Raw genomic sequence first — 17,030 nt, 5'->3', positions numbered from 1 at the left:
TGATTGAGATTATTTTGATTAATAATGGTAATCGAAATTAATTTTTAGATTAATTTAGGAATAATTTATATCTTAGAAGTCCATGAACATGGTATACCTCTTCACTTATTTATTTAGGTCTTACTTAATTTCGCATAGTAATATTTTATATTTTTCAATATACAGGTGATGTGTATCTTAGGTATATTACTAGACATTTAATTTTTTGTGTGTGATGACAAATGGAATTTTATACAATATTTATTTCTAAATATTAGCTTTTGCCAGATTTTAGAAATTCAATTGGTTCTAGAACAATAATCTTGTATCCAGCAACCTTGCTAAATATATGTATTAATTGTAATAGTTTATCTGTCAATTTTTCTTTTCATTTTGGGTTTTATATGTACACAGATATGCCTTATGTGAATACAATAGTTTGGTGTCTTCCTTTCCAGTTTTTATACTTTTCACCTTTTTTCCTTGCCTCATGGCACTGGTTGAGACCTCCAGTGTAATGTACAATGGTAATGGTAGGAGGAAGCATTTATATCTCATTCCTACTCAGAGGAAGATTGTTCAGCATTTTACCATTGAGTTTGTTGTTTGCTGTGGATTTTTTGAATATACCCTTAGGGAGATTAAGAAAGTTCCCTTCTGTTCTTAGTTTGCTGAAATTTAAATTATGAACTGGCATTGAATTTTATCAATTGCTTTTTCTGTATTTATCAAAATAACACTGATTTCTCTCCTTTCTCCTGTAAATTACACAGTGATTTTTAAATGTTAACCTTGAAGTCATGGGAAAAAATTCACATGTTCATGCTGCATTGCCATTTTATATAGAGTTTAATTTGATTGATAGTATTTTGATTAATATTTTTATATCTATTCATGAGAAGTTTGGTTGTAATTTTCTTTTTGTATTCAGCAAATGAAATTTTAATAATTTTTATAATCATTTAAAATAGGAAGAGCTTATAAATACATGTTATAAATTTTGTGCAGAATCATTACAGAGAAAATTATAAAAGTTTAGTGAGAGACATTTTATATCACTCCCAAATCAGATATGTATACCATGTTAATGGATTGGAAGACTCAATATGATAAACGTGCCAATTCTTTTCAAATATATTTATTTATTTATTTTAACCCTCTTTTTATTTTTAATTTTAAAAAAATTTATTTATTTTAATTGGAGGCTAATTACTTCAATATTGTCATGGTTTGTGCCATACATTGACATGAATCAGCCATGGGTGTACATGTGTTCCCCATCCTGAGCCCCCCTCCCACCTCCCTCCCCATCCCGTCCCTATGGATCATCGCAGTGCACCAGCCCTGAGCACCCTGTCTCATGCATCAAACCTGGACTGGTGATCTGTTTCACATATAATGATAATATACATGTTTCAGTGTTATTCTCTCAAATCATCCCACCCTCGCCTTCTCCAACAGAGTCCAAAAGACTGTTCTATTCATCTGTGTCTCTTTTGCTGTCTCACATATAGGGATATTGTTACCATCTTTCTAAATTCCATATATATACATTAGTATGTTGTATTGGTTTTTCTTTCTGACTTACTTCACTCTGTATAATAGGCTTAGTTTCATCCACCACATTAGAACTAATTCGAATGTATTCTTTTTCATGGCTGAGTAATATTCCATTGTGTATATGTATCACAGCTTTCGTATCCATTCTTCTGTCAATGGACATCTCCAGCATTTATTGTTTGTAGACTTTCGGATAGCAGCCATTCTGACTGGTGTTAGATGGTACCTCATTGTGGTTTTGATTTGTACTTCTCTGATAATGAGTGATGTTGAGCATCTTTTCATGTGTTTGTTAGCCATCTGCATGTCTTCTTTGGAGAAATATCTCTTTAGTTCTTTGGCCCATTTTTTGATTGGGTCATTTCTTTTTCTGGAATTGAGCTACAGGAGTTGCTTGTATATTTTTGAGATTAATTCTTTGTCAGTTGCTTCATTTGCTATTATTTTCTCCCATTCTGAAGGCTGTCTTTTCACCTTGCTTATAGTTTTCTTCGTTATACAAAAGCTTTTAAGTTTAATTAGGTCTCATTTGTTTATTTCTGCTTTTATTTCCATTACTCTGGGAGGTGGATCATAGAGGATCCTGCTGTGATTTATGTCAGAGAGTGTTTTGCCTATGTTTTCCTCTAAGAGTTTTATAGTTTCTGGTCTTATGTTTAGATCTTTAATCCATTCTGAGTTTATTTTTGTGTATGGTGTTAGAAAGTGTTCTAGTTTCATTCTTTTACAAGTGGTTGGCCAGTTTTCCCAGCACCATGTGTGAAAGAGATTGTCTTTTCTCCACTGTATATTCTTGCCTCCTTTGTCAAAGATAAGGTGTCCATAGGTGCGTGGATTTACCTCTGGGCTTTCTATTTTGCTCCATTGATCTATATTTCTGTCTTTGTGTCAGTACCATACTGTCTTGATGACTGTGGCTTCATAGTAGAGCCTGAAGTCAGGCAGGTTGATTCCTCCAGTTCCATTCTTCTTTCTCAAGATTGCTTTGGCTATTCGAGGTTTTTTGTATTTCCATGCAAATTGTGAAATTATTTGTTCTAGTTCTGTGAAAAATACCATTGGTAGCTTGATAGGGATTGCATCGAATCTATAGATTGCTTTGGGTAGTGTACTCATTTTCACTATATTGATTATTCCAATCCATGAATATGGTATATTTCTCCATCTATTTGTGTCATCTTTGATTTCTTTCATCAGTGTTTTATAGTTTTCTATATATAGGTCTTTTGTTTCTTTAGGTAGATATATTCCTAAGTATTTTATTCTTTTCGTTGCAATGGTGAATGGAATTATTTCCTTAATTTCTCTTTCTGTTTCCTCATTGTTAGTGTATAGGAATGCAAGGGATTTCTGTGTGTTAATTTTATATCCTGCCACTTTACTATATTCCTTGATTAGCTCTAGTAATTTTCTGGTGGAGTCTTTAGGGTTTTCCATGCAGAGGATCATGTCATCTGCAAACAGTGAGAGTTTTACTTCTTCTTTTCCAATCTGGATTCCTTTTATTTCTTTTTCTGCTCTGATTTCTGTGGCCAAAACTTCCAAAACTATGTGGAATAGTAGTGATGAGAGTGGGCACCCTTGTCTTGTCCTGACTTTAGGGGAAATGCTTTCAATTTTTCACCATTGAGGATAATGTTTGTTGTGGGTTTGTCATATATCGCTTTTATTATGTTGAGGTATGTTCCTTCTATTCCTGCTTTCTGGAGGGTTTTTTAAATCATGAATGGATGTTGAATTTTGTCAAAGGCTGTCTCTGCATCTACTGAGATACTCCCATGGTTTTTATGTTTCAATTTGTTAATGTGGTGTATTACGTTGATTGATTTGCAGATACTGAAGAATCCTTGCATCCCTGGGATAAAACCCACTTGGTCATGATGTATGATCTTTTTAATATGTTGTTGGATTCTGTTTGCTAGAATTTTGTTAAGGATTTTTGCGTCTGTGTTCCATCAGTGATATTGGCCTGTAGTTTTCTTTTTTTGTGGCATCTTTGTCAAGTTTTGGTATTAGGGTTATGGTGGCCTCATAGAATGAATTTGGAAGTTTACCTTCCTCTGCAGTTTTCTGGAAGAGTTTGAGCAGGATAGGTGTTAGCTCTTCTCTAAATTTTTGGTAGAATTCAGCTGTGAAGCCGTCTGGTCCTGGGCTTTTGTTTCCTGGAAGATTTCTGAATACAGTTTCAATTTCTGAGCTTGTGATGGGTCTGTAAAGATTTTCTGTTTCTTCATGGTTCAGTTTTGGAAAATTGTACTTTTCTAAGAATTTGTCCATTTCTTCCAAATTGTCAATTTTATTGGCATATAGTTGCTGATAAGTCTCTTATGATCCTTTATTGTCTGTGTTGTCTGTTGTGATTTCTCCATTTTCATTTCTAATTTTGTTGATTTGATTCTTCTCCCTTTGTTTCTTGATGAGTCTGGCTAATGGTTTGTCAATTTTATTTATCTTCTCAAAGAAGCAGCTTTTGGGTTTGTTGATTTTTGCTATGGTCTCTTTTGTTTCTTTTGCATTTATTTCTGCCCTAATTTTTAAGATTTCTTTCCTTCTACTAACCCTGGGGTTCTTCATTTCTTCCTTTTCTAGTTGCTTTAGGTGTAGAGTTAGGTAATTTATTTGATTTTTTTCTTGTTTCTTGAGGTAAGCCTGTATTGCTATGAACCTTCCCCTTAGCACTGCTTTTACAGTGTCCCACAGGTTTTGGGTTGTTGTGTTTTCATTTTCATTCGTTTCTATGCATATTTTGATTTCTTTTTTGATTTCTTCTGTGGTTTGTTGGTTATTCAGAAGCGTGTTGTTCAGCCTCCATATGTTGGAATTTTTAATAGTTTTCTCCTGTATTTGACATCTAGTCTTACTGCATTGTGGTCAGAAAAGATGCTTGGAATGATTTCAATTTGTTTGAATTTACCAAGGCTGGATTTATGGCCCAGGATGTGATCTATCCTGGAGAAGGTTCCATGTGCACTTGAGAAAAAGGTGAAATCATTGTTTTGGGGTGAAATATCCTATAGATATCAGTTAGGTCTAACTGGTCTATTGTATCATTTAAAGTTTGTGTTTCCTTGTTAATTTTTTGTTTAGTTGATCTATCCATAGGTGTGAGTGGGGCATTAAAGTCTCCCACTATTATTGTGTTATTGTTAATTTCCCCTTTCATTCTTGTTAGCATTTGCCTTACATATTGTGGTGCTCCTATGTTGGGTGCATATATATTTATAATTGTTATATCTTCTTCTTGGATTGATCCTTTGATCATTATGTAGTGTCCTTCTTTGTCTCTTTTCACAGCCTTTATTTTAAGATCTATTTTATCTGATATGAGTATTGCTACCCCTGCTTTCTTTTGGTCTCTATTTGCATGAAATATCTGTTTCCAACTCTTCACTTTCAGCCTGTATGTTTCCCTTGTTTTGAGGTGGGTCTCTTGTAGACAGCATATATAGGGGTCTTGTTTTTGTGTCCGTTCAGCCAGTCTTTGTCTTTTGGTTGGGGCAGTCAACCCATTTACATTTAAGATAATTATTGATAAGTATGATCCCATTGCCATTTACTTTATTGTTTTGGGTTCGTGTTTATACACCCTTTCTGTGTTTCCTGTCTAGAGAAGATCCTTTAGCATTTGTTGGAGAGCTGGTTTGGTGGTGCTGAATTCTCTCAGCTTTTGCTTGTCTGTAAAGCTTTTGATTTCTCCTTCATATCTGAATGAGATTCTTGCTGGGTACAGTAATCTGGGTTGTAGGTTTTTCTCTTTCATCACCGTAAGTATGTCCTGCCATTTCCTTCTGGCCTGAAGACTTTCTATTAAAAGATCATCTGTTATCCTTATGGGAATCCCCTTGTATGTTATTTGTTGTTTTTCCCTTGCTGCTTTTAATATTTGTTATTTGTGTTTGATCTTTGTTAATTTGATTAATATGTGTCTTGGGGTGTAACTACAGGGTTTTAATCTGTTGCACCTGTCACTTCCAAAGTGGTTCCCTCTGTTTATTTTGGCTTTGTCTGTATGCAGTTCTCTTTAGTGTCTAATTTCCACTCTGACACAAGGAGGCGAAGGTGGTCACTTCTTTAGGTTCACTTGTTCACTGGTGCTGTGGGGAGTGAGGGACACTGTAAACAAATATCATTGGCGTGTGTGGGGAGTGCTCGCAGTGCCCCGGCCGCACTGGGTTTGCCCCTGCTCACGGTGTGTGTGCTTTCCCAGTCTACATTGTTCAGGCTCCAGGTTGCTCTACAGGGGAATTGTCTAAAGTGGGCCCTGGGTTGCGTGCACTTCCCAGGTCTAAGCCGCTCAGGTTCAGGTTCTCGGGTACTCCACAAAGACGCAGACTGGGATAGGCCTGTGTTTTGTGCCCGTCCCAGGTCCAAGCAGCTCAGGCGACCAGTTGCTTGGTGAGTGCACTCTCCCTAGGTGGGGGGTGCATCTTATCACCTCTCTGATCCCGGCCACTTGGTTTCCTGGGTGCGCAGTGGGAGGGCCCTCTCAGGTGTGCGGTGTGTCTTTTCTGGGGAGCTGATCTCTGGCTGCGATCCTCCCGGCGGATGTCGACCCTCCCGGCGGATGTCAACCATCCCGGATCCCAGGAAGTCTTGGTTAGCAACTGGGAGCCTGCTCACAGTTTGGTAGAGGATGCCGGCTCTGGGGTCGAATTTGCCCCTTGCCTTTCCAGCTCTCGCTGCTGCCTGCCTGCCTGCCTTCCTGCCTCCAGCGGGGGATGGGCCGGTCCGAAGCAGGCTAGCTCTCCTTTGGTATTCGCTCATCCTTTGTTCTGTGAGTGGGCCCAACGGTGCTTTAGGTAGGGCTTTTAGAGGGACAGTTCTCTCTTTCTCTCTTTTTTTTCCCTTTCTCTCTCTGGCTATCCCACAGTGTGGGTTGCTATCTCATTTTAGCTCCCTCAGATTGCCCTCAATGCAGACCAGGCCTCTCTGTTCAACCCCCGCTTGCTGGTGGCAGATGCCAATGTCTGGGTTACTTTTCTGCTGGGAGTTGCTGTTAGGCATGTAAGCTGTGGGTTTTATTTATTAGTTATTTATTTTTCCTCCTGGTTATGTTGCCCTCTGAGATTACAAAACTCCCCACAGACCCGCCGGTGAGAGGGTTTCCTGGTGTTTGGAAACTTCTCCTCTTTTAAGACTCCCTTCCCAGGATGGGTCTCCATCCCTACCTCTTTTGTCTCTCTTTATCTTTTATATTTTGTCCTACTTCCTTTCGAAAACAATGGGCTGCCTTTCTGGGTGCCTGATGTCCTCTGCCAACATTCAGAAGTTGTTTTGTGGAATTTGCTCAGCGTTCAAATGTTCTTTCAATGAATTTGTGGGGGAGAAAGTGGTCTCCCTGTCCTATTCCTCCGCCATCTTAGGACTGCCCCCTGGCTGTGATTTTCTATCCTCGTAATGTTATCAGGTTTTGGTATTATGGTTACATTGGCCCCATAAAGCAGGAAATGTTCCTTCTTTTTCTATTCTTTGGAAGAATTTGTATGGGATTAGAATTGTTTTTTCCTTAAATAGTTGGAAAAATTCACCAGTGAAGCCAATTTTGTCTGAATATTTTTGATGGAAGGTTCCCCCCCCCCATGTATTTTAATTACAGATTTGAGTTCTTTAAAAGTTATTGATTATTCAGGCTTCCTATTTCTTCTTTTGCCAGTGTGAAGACATTATATTTTTCAAAGAATTTATCTATTTCATGTAAACATCTGAATTAATTAGCTAAGGTCATTAATAATGTCCTTTTATTAAACCCTTGATAATGCTGTTGGTCTTAAGTGATGTCTCTTTTTTCATTTCTGACATAAGCAATTTGTTATTTTTCCTTTCTTTTTCTTAATCACATTTGTTGGGGTTTACTGATTTCATCTATTGACATTATTGATTTTTCTCTGTTGTTTGGTTTCTGTTCTTCTCTGTATTATTTTCTCGTCCTTTTTCTCTTTTAATTTCTTGAGTTAGAAGTTTAGACCAGAAGTTGACAAACTAGGCCTGGAGGCCAAATCTGACTCTCTACGTGTTTATAGAAATAAAATTTAATTGGAACACAGTCACCTTCATTTATTTACATATTGTCTATGGTACTTTCATGCTGCAATGGCAGGGTTGAGTAGCTGCAAGAGGCCCCCAAAGCCTAAAATATTTACTATCTGGGCCATTATAGAAAAAGCTTGCTGACCCCTGGTTAAGATAATTGATTTAAAATCTTTCTTCTCTAATATATAAATTCTATTGAATAATTTCATATCTCTGTAAGTACTGCTTTGCTGCTGCTACTGCTAAGTCACTTCAGTCGTGTCCGACTCTGTACGACCCCATAGACAGCAACCCACCAGACTCCCCTGTCCCTGGGATTCTCCAGGCAAGAACACTAGAGTGGGTTGCCATTTCCTTCTCCAAAGCATGAAAGTGAAAAGTGAAAGTGAAGTCGCTCAGTCGTGTCTGACTCTTAGCAGACCCCATGGACTGCAGCCTTCCAGGCTCCTCCGTCCATGGGATTTGCCAGGCAAGAGTAGTGCAGTGGGGTGCCATTGCCTTCTCCGAGTACTGCTTTACTTCTACACTATAAATTGATATCATTTTCATTATTATTCATTTCAAATATCATCCAAATTTCCACTGTGATTTCTTTCTTGACCCATTGACTATTTAGAATATACCCATTGGTTATATACAATGTACTCATTATATGTTGCTTAATTTACAAACATTTGGGGATTTTCCAATGATCTTTTTAACACTGAACTTTTAGTTTAATTACACTATATAGAGAGAATATACTGTGCACGATTTCTATACTTCGAAATTTATTGAGACTTGCTTTATGGTCCAGATATAGTCTATCTTGGTAAATGTTCACTGTACACTTGGAAAAGAAAGTGGGTTTTGAAGTCGTATTTAGTGTTCTATATATGTGTTAAAGAATCTGCCTACCAATGCAGGAGATGCAGGAGATGTGGGTTCTATTCTTGGGTCGGGAGGATCCCTTGGAGTAGGAAATGGCAACCTACTCCAGTGCTCTTGCCTGGGAAATTTCAATGGCTAGCAGAGCCTGGTGGTCTACAGTCCATGGGGTTGAAAAGAGTCAGATATGACTGAATAACTGAGCACAGCACAGCACATATGTGTTATGAAAGGTCAATTAGTTAAGTGCTTTGTAAATGTTTTATATTCTTACTGATTTTTTTGGTCTGCTTTTTCTATTGGTTACTGACAGAATTGTGTTTAAATCTCTAATCATGATTGTAGATTTTTCCATCCCTCCTTTAACTTGGTCAACTTTGGCTTTATATATTCTGAAGCTTTATTATTATTATGTGAATTGCAATTTCGATTGATCCTTTTCTTATTACAAAATGTTCCTCTTATTTCTAGTAATGTTTTTGCCTTAAAAAGTCTACTTTGTCTGATACTGTATAGTTACAATAGCTTTCTTTTGGTTAATGTTTACTTGGTATAATTTTTAAACACCTTTTTACTTTGAGCCTTTCTGTATCCTTATATATAATATATCCATTATGAAAAGCATATAGTTAGATCTTCAAAAAAATTCAGTGTGATTATTTTGTCTTTTAATTAGCATTTAGTACATTTGTATTTTAAGGTATTATTGCATGTTAAGTGGAGACCACATATTATATCAGATATGTTCATTATTTCTTCTATATTATCTTGTTAGTTATATATTCTTTATTTTTCTTTTAATGGTTACCTTGAAGATTACGAATCTTTTGTTAATTACAGCCTACCTTAAATTAGTATTTTTACCAATTTCTAATATAACAGTTTCACTTTTCATTTATACTGCCTCCTTTTATGCTACTGTTGTCATATATTTTACTAGAGCATATGTTTTAAACCCCGTAAGACATTACTGTTTTAAAAATCAGCATTAATATATATTTTATTCTCTTTTTGTTTCTGTTTCCTTTCCTGAATTTCCTTTCTTTCGCTGAGGATTATATTCTTCTTAAAGAACTCTGTTCAGAAGTTCTTTTAGTGGAGATCTGCTAGCAACAGATTCTCTTAGCTTTGTTTGTCTCTATTTATGGCACAATAAGAGAATATTGTTCCAATGTCTGTGAGTTCTGTAATTGTTGTTTAATAGTTAGCTATCAGTTTTATTGTTGCTTTTTTAATATGCTGTATTTTCTGTTTTCTCTAGATTTTTTTTTTTCTCTGTCTCTGGTTTTCAACAGTTTATTATGTGCCTAAAGTATCACTGGGATTCCCAGGTGGCTCAGGGGTAATGAATCTGCCTGCTAATACAGGAGACATGGGAGATATGAGTTCTATCCCTGGGTTGGGAAGATTCCCTGGAGAAGGAAATGGCAACCCACTCCAGTAGTTTTCTTGCTGGGAAAATCCCATGGACAGAGGAGCCTGGGAGAGTACAGTCCATGGGGTTCGCAAAGAATCAGACATGATTGAGTGACTGAACATGCATGCTAAATGTCATTTGCTTTATATTTATCCTCTTCCCGGTTTAAAAATATGCAATTTGATGGCTTTTGTCAGCTTTGGGGAAATTCTGAGACAAAACTGCTTCAAATATTGCTCGATCCCATTGTTTCTCTTTTTCTGACATTCCAATTACATGTGTGTTAAATTTTGTTCTTCATGTCTCATATATGAATTTTGTTCTTTTCTGTATTTTCTGTTCTCCTCCACCCTCATATCTTCAATGAGGTGCTTCAATCTGGGTGGGTTTTTTTTTTTTCCTCTTGCTGAACCTATCTTCTGGAGTTCACTAATTCTATGTTTTGCAATGTCTAATCTGCTATTAAACTCATACATTGAAGTCTTAAGTATTTTTTTTTTCAATTTTAGGCTTTCCATTTTTTATTCTTAAAAAATAGATTCCAGATTTCTTGTGAAAGTCTCCACTTTTTTTCTAATTTCTTAAAAATATTAATCACAATTATTTTAAATTTAATATATGAATTTTTTATTGATTTTTTTCTTGGTAGGTTTTCAGTTATTTGATTCTTTGTTAAAATAGCATGCCTCATTATTTTGAACTGAATGATGGGCATTTTGTATGAAAAATTGTAGGCTCTGGATAGTGTTATTTTTCTCCAAACAGGGTTAAGCTTTTTGGTAGGTAGCTACAGAATACATGGATCATCTAAATGTTTGCTGCTGCTGCTGCTGCTGCTGCTGCTGCTAAGTCACTTCAGTCGTGCCCGACTCTATGTGACGCCATAGATGGCAGCCCACCAGGCTCCCCTGTCCCTGGGATTCTCCAGGCAAGAACACTGGAGTGGGTTGCCATTTCCTTCTCCAATGCATGAAAGTGAAAAGTGAAAGTGAAGTCGCTCAGTTGCATCTGACTCTTTGCAACCCCATGGACTGCAACCTACCAGGCTCCTCTGCCCATGGGATTTTCCAGGCAAGAGTACTGGAGTGGGTTGCTATTGCCTTCTCCTCTAAAAGTTTAGACTTTGTTAAAGATAACCTATTTCGGCTTTGCCTTTTCTCCAAGGAACTCTTGGAGTATGGTCCTTTACCCCTAGATAGTGACTCTTCATGGGCATTATTTGAAAGCCTAGAGTGATTATCACAGCCCCGCACCTTGTTGGACTTAAACTCCAACTTCTGTTATCCAGCACTGTGTTACTGCTAAAATCTTTTCTTACATCTTTAGCCTTCCAGCTGCTCTTTTCTGCTGGCTTTATTGAAACTTCATTTTGTGCAGCTTTAGAGTTGGCAATGCTCCAAGGGAAAATTATACAGAAATTTTTTGGACTCACTTCACTAATGCTAACTCTGTTTCATGATTTTGCTCCTCAAATATCTGGCACTTCTGTCCTCAGTTCAGTAACATTGTTGTTTTCTTGCTTGAACTCTATTCTCTGATGCTGAAAATGGTCAAGTGGCCTAAGAAAAAACACCAGAGTGAATATAATGATTACTTCTATACTTTCCTTCTATCAGTGATCTTGTCTTGCTTGCACTGATTGCCCTCAAACAGTGTTTTTATGTATTTGTGCGTGCGTGTGAGTGCTAAGTCGCTCCAGTCATGTCTGACTCTGTGACCCTATGGACTGTAGCCTGCCAGGCTCCTCTGTCCATGGCATTCTCCAGGCAAGAATACTGGAGTGGGTTGCCTTGCTCTCCTCCAGGGGATCTTCTCGACCCAGGAATTGAACCTGGATCTCTTATATCTCCTGCATTGGCAGGTGGGTTCTTTCTCACTAGTACCACCTGGGAAGCCTATTTGGTTCATCTTTTAAGAGTATTCTTATTTGAAGGGTTAGTTGACAGAATCTACTCAGTTATAACTGGAACTGAGAATCTCCCTTTGTTTTTTGAACATGTCCATATTCATTTTTTCTGGGCTCTTCTGTAATTTTTGGAAAATGATGTTTTCTGGTTGCTTGTATTGATACATTCCCTGCTCTCAAAAACCCATACTAAACTATTTTTCTTTTTAGTTTTATACAGAGTAATGATATTTCAAAATCAATATCTGAATCCTAGGCTCATCAGGGAATATTAAAACTACTAAGTTAAATGGTATTGGGGAATAGTAAATTCACATAATGCCTAAGTATCATCTATTAGATTTCTTGCTAACTGCAAAAAGGAAAACAAACCTTGACAATGCAGAGAATGGATAGTCACCACCCTTACCAAGTGACTAAACTTGGTGTTGGTAGCAGTGAAAAAACCTGATATATGTGCCTTCTGATGTGATGTGATGTAATATAATATGAAATGCATGACTTCTGATATGAAGTACTCTTGCCAAAAAAATGTTTTACTGGCATTTGATTGTGCTTTCAGACCTAAAGGAAATATAGGGGATTGAGAAATAAGACACATGATACTATTAAGAATCAATCACACAAATCTAGAATGTGAAATATTCTATAAGACAATTGGCCTGGGCTCTTCAAAAAAGTCATTGTCATAGAAACAATGGTGGTGGTAGGGGACTGGCACTAACTAATCTTGATTAAGAAATTAAAGAAATATAACAACCAAGTGCAAGGAGTGAATTTTGTTTAGATTTTAGCTTGGGGAAAAAACCTATAAGTGACATCTTTTGGATAATTTGCAAAATTTGAATAAAGAGGTATTTAGTGATATTGGAAATTATTTTTAATTTTCAAGGGCATTGATCATAATACCATAGTTATGTGGACTGATGTCCTTGTTTTTAGGAGATGTTTCAGTATTTAAGGAAGAAGTGTCATAGTGTCGGCAACTTACTTTCAAAAGACATACACACATTTATACGTACATACAGAGAAGAGAAAAAGAGAGGCAAAAAATAAGTATGGCAAAATGTCAGATTTAGAAACTAGGTGGTAATTATACAAATGTTCATTGTACAACATTTTTGTAGTTTACAATTTTTAAAATAATAAATTGGGGGAAAATCAATAGGGAAAATGGGCTCAACATTAGGGAAAAAGTAAGCATTTCTACATGGGCATCAGGCACATGAAAAGCTGCTCAAAATCTCTAATTATTAGAGAAATGCAAATCAAAACCACATGAGATATTGCTTCACATTGGCAAGTATGGCCAGTGGCCACCATTAAAAAGTCTGCAAATAAAAAATGCTAGAGAGGGTGTGGAGAAAAGGAAACGCTCCTACAATGTTGGTAGGAATATAAGATGGTGCAGCAACGATGGAGGTTCCTCAGAAAACTAAATATAGAGTTGCTGTATGATCCAGCAATTTGACTTTTGGGCATACATCCAGACAAAACTATAATTCAAAAAGATACATGCAGCAATATTCACAATAGCCAGTTCATGGAAACAAGCTAAATGTTCATTGACAGATGAGTGTATAAAGAAGATGTGGTGTATATATATATACATATATATATATACACAATAGAATATTACTCAGCCCCCATAAAAAAGAATGAAATAATGCCACTTGCAGCAACTTGGATGGACTGAGAAATTATCATACTAAGTCAGTTAAGTCAGAAAGAGAATGACAAATACCATATTATATCACTTATATTTGGAATCTAAAATATGACACAAATGTACTTATCTATGAAACAGAAACAGATTCACAGACGTAGATAGAGAACAGACTTATGGTTGCCAAGGAGGGGGTGATGGAGGGAGGAAGGGAGTTTGGGCTTAGCAGAGGCAAACTATTATATATAGAATGGATAAACAACAAGATCTTACTGTATAGCACAGGGAACTATATTCAATATCCTGTGATAAAGCATAATGGAAAAGAATATAAAAAATGTATAGATATGTATAACTGAATCACTTTGTTGTGCAGCAGAAATTAACACAACATTGTAAATCAACTATACTTCAATTACAAAAGCATAAAACCACAGACAGAAAAAAAAGTAAGAATGTTCTCTATCAGATCAGATCAGATCAGTCGCTCAGTCGTGTCTGACTCTTTGCGACCCCATAAATCGCAGCACGCCAGGCCTCCCTGTCCATCACCAACTCCTGGAGTTCACTGAGACTCATGTCCATCAAGTCAGTGTTCTCTATATTCCTTTACAAAAATATAGAATTTGAGAGAAATGTTATTAGCTTCTATTAAAATAATGCAAAAAATGCATATAGTAATAGACTATTCTCCAAGAATGGCAAGTAAATAGTTTTTAAAATTTTGAGGAACTTTCTTAAGATTTCAAAGGAATTATTTTATTTTGGGGGGGGTGGGTGGTGAGAGGAAATGTTTAAAACTAAGAGTAAAAGACATTTTTTTCAGTTTTCTACTGCTTTTTACACTCAGCTATGCCAATTTGAGGAAAATGATATAAGATTAGGGAGAAAAATACTAACTAGAGAGTTTGAGAATGTTGCCAACGCTGCAATGTGCAATGCACGTGAGGTTTGAGTAAGGAAAAAGAAACATTGGTCCCTGCTCTCATGGAACTTCCCTATAGGGAAGATGGCTGTTAATTAAAAATTCACACATATAAACTTTGATAAGAGCTACAAAAGAAAAGTGAAGTTCTATAAAGACTATATAGGGAGGGTGGAATCTAAGGCAGATCTGAGAAGACTTCCTCCAGGAATTGTTGCTTAGACTGAGAACTGAAGGCTGAAGTGGGGTAAAATAGGCAACGGTGGGGGCAGTTACTTTCAAGCAAAGGGAAAAGCCAGTGTACTAGTTTGAAGAGGGAAGAAGCAAAAAGACATTTGAGAAACTGAATAGGATGTAAGGCTGGAGTGCAGAAAGCAAGGGAGTGGTTAACAAGTGAGGTGGGAGATGGAAACAGAGGCCACAGCATACTATATTTAAGCATAATGGAAAATCACTGAAGCAGGACAGTAACATAATCAAATTTGCATCATTAATAGTTCTCTCTGGTTAAAGTATGCAGAAAAAAATGAAGGGGGTGATTATGCCAATAGTTGAGAGAAGAATGCTGGTAGTTTGAAGGCTGGAGGCATGTTAGTGGACATGGAAGGAAATGGATGGATTTGAGAGATATTTAGAGGGTAAAATCGATGGGCACTGGTTTGAACATGAGGGAAATGTCATGGATGCCTTTCAGATTTCCAGTTTCAACAGCTAGATAAAAGGTGGAATCATTCCCTGAGAAAAATATCAAATGAGAAACACATTTGAGTTTGTTTCTGATTTTGAGATGTTCTTAAGGCATGAGATACTGAATCAGATACCTCTGTATGTCTGGATAGTCTTTAAAAATTATAAGTCTATGATAATTACAAGTAAATTTCACTTCCAGTGGACAGAATTTGTTCCTAAAATGAAAGAAAATTAAATAGAGATGAGCATCAAATCGTTCCATTACAGTCTCTGATTCTGACTATGAATCAGAGATGTTTCTTTGGGATTACTTGTGAAATAATTTAATTAATTGTATTTTATTATCTATTTTAGCATGTTTTACCTGAGTTAGTGTTTGAAAGAAAGCTAAAACATAAAATTAACTTGATTTTTCCCTTCCCTTTCATTTTCTAGGAGTTCCACAGCTAAATATGATTAGCGTCTTTTATAAAATTTATAAAAGACAAGGAGTGACAGGATTTTTCAGAGGCATGACTCCAACTTTCTTAAAGTTGTTTCCTTCAGTTTGTATAAGCCATATGGTTTACGAATCAGTAAAACCACTCTTGGGAATAGTGTAAAAATGAAGTCCTGAACTATCATTTTATGTACATTTATAAGCATGAAAATGTCTTTGCTTTCTCATTAAACTTCAAGAGGTCTGTATTAAAATATGATGTATCTATTTTCCAAAAAGATAAACATATAAATTAGACTTAAATATTAAATTTTAATTTTATGTAAGCCAGAATTAAAGTTTATTAAGTTCTTTATGAATTAGGATGTTTAATTTTCATAAAATCCACTTAAGCTTCTCAACAGTTCAATGAACACTCAACAGAAATTTCCATTTAAGTGGATTAAAATGCAATTTATATTACCTAATATAACATAATTACATTATTAACCTAATATAATTTTGTGTCATAGAATAAAGTTGGAATATTTTGCTACTCCTGCTTTCTTTTGGTCTCTATTTGTGTGGAATATCTTTTTCCAGCCCTTCACTTTCAGTCTGTATGGTCCCTTGTTTTGAGGTGGGTCTCTTGTAGACAGCATATATATATATAGGGATCTTGTTTTTGTATCCATTCAGCCAGTCTTTGTCTTTTGGTTGGGGGCATTCAACCCAATTACATTTAAGGTAATTATTGATAAGTATGATCCCGTTGCCATTTACTTTGTTGTTTTGGGTTCACGATTATACACCCTTTCTGTGCTTCCTGTCTAGAGAAGATCCTTTAGCATTTGTTGAAGAGCTGGTTTGGTGGTGCTGAATTCTCTCAGCTTTTGTTTGTCTGTAAAGCTTTTGATTTCTCCTTCATATTTGAATGAGATTCTTGCTGGGTACAGTAATCTGGGTTGTAGGTTTTTCTCTTTCATCACCTTAAGTATATCCTGCCATTCCCTTCTGATCTGAAGAGTTTCTATTGAAAAATCAGCTGTTATCCTTATGGGAATCCCCTTGTGTGTTATTTGTTATTTTTCCCTTGCTGCTTTTAATATTGTTCTTTGTGTTTGATCTTTGTTAATTTGATTAATTTGTGTCTTGGGGTATTTTGCCTTGGGTTTATCTTATTTGGGACTCTCTGGGTTTCTTGGACTTGGGTGACTGTTTCCTTCCCTATTTTAGGGAAGTTTTCAACTATTATCTCAAATATTTTCTCATGGCCTTTCTTTTTGTTTTCTTCTTCTGGGACTCCTATGATTTGAATGTTGGGGCATTTAACATTGTCCCAGAGGTCTCTGAGATTGTCCTCATTTCTTTTAATTCATTTTTCTTTTTTCCTTTCTGCTTCATTTATTTTTACCGTTCTGTCTTCTACCTCACTTATCCTATCTTCTGCCTCCATTATTCTACTGTTGGTTCCCTCCAGAGTGTTTTTGATCTCATTTATTTCATTATTCATTATTGACTGACTCTTTTTAAATTTCTTCTAGGTCCTTGTTAAACATTTCTTGCATCCTT

This window comes from Bos grunniens, chromosome 3, assembly GCF_055505025.1.
Source record: "Bos grunniens cultivar Pamir isolate PY7600 chromosome 3, Bosgru_T2T1.0, whole genome shotgun sequence".
Taxonomy (NCBI): domain Eukaryota; kingdom Metazoa; phylum Chordata; class Mammalia; order Artiodactyla; family Bovidae; genus Bos; species Bos grunniens.
This window is presented reverse-complemented; position numbering follows the sequence as displayed.